Below are 4,622 nucleotides of genomic sequence, written 5' to 3'. Positions count from 1 at the left end.
TGCATATCTTCTTCATAGCTGTTGGATTTACCATGCAGGGGGATCTTAGTAGACCTCCAGAGCAGTCTTGGGAGTCAAATGCTCAGCAGAACCTTGGCAAGCTTGAATATAGCTTGCTACCACAAGTACTCTAAGATACCCAGGAATGAAAATAGCCAATTACAGTTCATCCTCAGCTTAGATGCAACTGTGAGATGGAAAAAGCAGTTCATTCTTTGGCTTAACGCCACAGCTTCTTTCTCATCACTTCCCTCTGTCCACCCCCAAGGAACTCCTTGTAGCTCCCTGAACTTGCCTGCTTCTCTTTGGCTTCTAGGCCTTTCTGTAGGCTGTTTACTGTGCTTGTTGCTTCCCCATACAACACCTGTCCCCACCCCTATTAATGTGGCTTATGTAGGCTTGCCCCTGAAGTTTCATGTTTACCGTTGCTTCCTCCTGTAAACCTGTATAAGGCCTCTCCTCTGAGCTATCATAGCACACTGTACCTGCTTCTTTGTAGCTTTCTTACACAGGATTGAAATTTATTTAGTTACCTCTCTTTGTTACTAGATTGTAAGCGTCCAGGACTGTGCCCTGCTCAACACTGAGCAGGTGCCTAATAAACATTTGTTGAATAATTGAAGGTAAGAATAAAATAACATTCCACTAAAACTATAGTAAACACATATTCCATGATTTTTTTGAGGTTAGCTGACACATTAGTCCCATTCAAGAAGATATTCAAAATATTTATTACTCCTGAACTAGATCATCAATCAAAATGGACCCTGACCCAGTGTTGCTAGATTAAGGAGCTAGAGGCTCCTTCTGTTCCAGATGCTAACTCTTTACCAGTTGCTGGATCATGGGGAGGTAGGGGTCTAGGGAGGGGCCTGATGTCTGGGGCCAGGTATGCTGGAAACAGATATTGGTACTGTAAACAGACAGTACCAGTTAGTAAATATTTCAATACTTTCACAACAACCATAATCATCCAGATACATTTGGGCCACATTTTAGCCCTGGTCAAGTTCATTTTCTCAATAAAATGAATGCTGTGGAGTTTACAGCAGGATGAGAAAGGCTGCACTTTAAATAGCCTCAATTTCCCCCAGTGGAATGATCTATGTAATCTTATCAGATATGTATATTCATGGGAAAGTCTCTTTATGCAGGTTTCATAGCAGGGCAGAGAAACATTGATTTTGTCTAAAACTCTGCTGAATGCCAGGCTGATGGGACTGATTGGGGACCACGCTGGACCTCTGTCCTTGTAGTGGCATTTAGTAAGCCCTCATGCAGAATGGATGGGGAAGCTATGGTGGAAATGGTGGCAGCCATGTAGTGTTGGGGGCTGAATGCCCCCTGGAGCTTTCTAAAGGACACTGACCCTTAAATCACAGAGTTTTAAAACAAACAAACAACAAACAAAGAAACGAACAACCTCTGAACTGATTTTTTTTTCAGATCCTGAAAATGCCAAAGTAAAGTGTGAATTCTTAAGAAATGAAATCCCTTGGATACGTTTGAAATCTTTTTGTGTTTTCTAACACTTTAAAATTTGGCTTCATTTAACATAGCCATAGGGAGATAGTTGGTATAGATCTGTGGGCCTGTTTTGCTCAAGCACTGAATATAGAAAGGTGTTTAACTACAACTTGGATGCTAATAAGTGCAAATCTCAATAACTCTGCCATGTTCCCTCTGATCTAAAAGAATTATACAAGGTTGTACTTTCTCTCTAAGCATGAAGGATTTCCCATGGAAAAAGAGTTCAGAAAGTGCAGGTTTGTGTTATAAAGGCTGTTTTCTACCCATTTTAATATATGCTTTGAACAGGCCAGAGTATTAGAAGAAGACGAAAATGTAAGATCCAAGTTATGTACTGAAAGATCCTGGGGAATGACTTGTAAAGTATAATAGGATATAAGATAATAAGAGATTGCATCAGCACCAAGAGAATGCTGTTCTTGATTAAGAGCTCAAATCAAATGGCCAGGACAACTGAAATAACTCAGTGAAAATAGAATCCCCAGAAGAATCTTTCAAAATAAGGTAAGACGGAAGCCCAAAAGCATATCCAGAAATTGCTAAAGTCACCCAGTAAAGAAAGGTCACAAAGAATAAAAGGACATGGAATGTCAAAAAAAGGGGGAGAATAGAAAGGGGTATCTCATTAAAACATGGTGTGAAAAACTGTACTATTGTATTTTTCTTACTTATCCAAATAAAATAATCTCATGGGCAGGCCAAGATTTATACTCAAGTGTTCATCACATTATTATTTATCATAACTCAAACATGGAGTTATAATTTTTTAAAATTTTACTTCAAGTTCTGGGATACATGTGCAGAACGTGCAGGTTTGTTACATAGATATACACGTGCCATGGTGGTTTGCTGCACCCATCAACCTGTCATCTATATTAGGTATTTCTCCTAATGCTATCCCTCCACTTTCCCCCTACTTCCCAACAGGCCCCGGTGTGTGATGTTCCCCTCCCTGTGCCCATATGTTCTCATTGTTCAACTCCCACTTATGAGTGAGAACATGTGGTGTTTGGTTTTCTATTCCTGTGTTAGTTTGCTGAGAATGATGGTTTCCAGCTTCATCCATGTCCCTGCAAAGGACATGGACTCATTGTTTTTTATGGCTGCATAGTTTTCCATGGTGTATATGTGCCACATTTTCTTAATCCAGTCTAACATTCATGGGCATTTGGGTTGGTTCCAAGTCTTTGCTATTGTGAATAGTGCTGCAATAAACATATGTACGCATGTGTCTTTACAACAGAATGATTTATAGTCTTTAGGGTATATACCCAGTAATGGGATTGCTGGGTCAAATGGTATTTCTAGCTCCAGATCCTTGAGGAATCGCCACACTGTCTTCCACAATGGTTGAACTAATTTACACTCCCACCAACAGTGTAAAAGTGTTCCTATTTCTCCACATCCTCTCCAGCATCTGTTGTTTCCTGACTTTTTAATGATCACCATTCTAACTGGCATGAGATGGTATCTCATTGTGGTTTTGATTTGCATTTCTCTAATGACCAGTGATGATGAGCTTTTTTTCATATGTTTGTTGGCTGTGTAAATGTGTTCTTTTGAGAAGTGTCTGTTCATATCCTTTGCCCACTTTTTGATAGGGTTGTTTGTTTTTTTCATGTAAATTTGTTTAAGTTCTTTGTAGATTCTGGATATTAGCCCTTTGTCAGATGGATAGATTGCAAAAATTTTCTCCCATTCTGTAGGTTGCCTGTTCACTCAGATGATAGTTTCTTTTGCTGTGCAGAAGCTCTTTAGTTTAATTAGATCCCATTTGTCAATTTTGGCTTTTGTTGCAGTTGCTTTTGGTGTTTTAGTCATGAAGTCTTTGCCCATGCCTATGTCCTGAATGGTATTGCCTAGGTTTTCTTCTAGGGTTTTTATGGTTTTAGGTCTTATGTTTAAGTCTTTAATCCATCTTGAATTAATTTTTGTATAAGATGTAAGGAAGAGGTCCAGTTTCAGTTTTCTGCATATGGCTAGCCAGTTTTCCCAACACCATTTATTAAGTGGGGAATACTTTCCTCATTTCTTGTTTTTCTCAGGTTTGTCAAAGATCAGATGGTTGTAGATGTGTAGTGTTATTTCTGAGGGCTCTGTTCTGTTCCATTAGTCTATATATCTGTTTTGGTACCAGTACCAGGGTGTTTTGGTTACTGTATCCTTGCAGTATAGTTTGAAGTCAGGTAGTGTGATGCCTCCAGCTTTGTTCTTTTTGCTTAGGATTATCTTGGCTATGCGGGCTCTTTTTTTGTCCCACATGAAATTTAAAGTAGTTTTTTCTAATTCTGTGAAGAAAGTCAATGGTAGCTTGATGGGAATAGTATTGAATCTATAAATTACTTTGGGCAGTATGGCCGTTTTCACTATATTGATGCTTCCTATCCATGAGCATGGAATGTTTTTCCATTTTTTTGTGTCCTCTCTTATTTCCTTGAGCAGTGGTTTGTAGTTCTGCCTGAAGAGGTCCTTCACATGCCTTGTAAGTTGTATTCCTAGGTATTTTATTCTTTTTGTAGCAATTGTGATTGGGAGTTTGCTCATGATTTGGCTCTCTCTTTGTCTATTATTGGTGTATGGAATGCTTGTGATTTTTGCACATCGATTTTGTAGCCAGAGACTTCGCTGAAGTTGCTTGTCAGATTAAGGAGTTTTTGGGCTGAGATGATGGGCTTTTCTTTTCTTTTCTTTTTTTTTTTTTGAGACAGAATCTTGCACTGTTGCCTGGGCTGGAGTGTAATGGTGCGATCTCAGCTCACTGCAACTTCTGCTTCCTGGGTTCAAGCAATTCTCCTGCCTCAGCCTCCCAGGTAGCTGGGACTACTGGTGCCTGCCACCATGCCCAGCTAATTTTTTGTATCTTAGTAGAGATGAGGTTTTTTTGTATCTTAGTAGAGATGAGGTTTCACTATGTAGGCCAGGCTGGTCTCGAATTCCTGACCTCGTGATCCGCCTGCCTCAGCCTCCCCAAGTGCTGGGATTACAGGTGAGAGCCACTGTGCCCAGCCTGATGATGGGGTTTTCTAAATATACAATCATGTCATCTATGAACAGAGATAATTTGACTTCCTCTCTTCCTATTTGAATACGCT

This window comes from Pongo abelii, chromosome 7 (assembly GCF_028885655.2).
Source record: "Pongo abelii isolate AG06213 chromosome 7, NHGRI_mPonAbe1-v2.0_pri, whole genome shotgun sequence".
Lineage (NCBI taxonomy): Eukaryota > Metazoa > Chordata > Mammalia > Primates > Hominidae > Pongo > Pongo abelii.
This window is presented reverse-complemented; position numbering follows the sequence as displayed.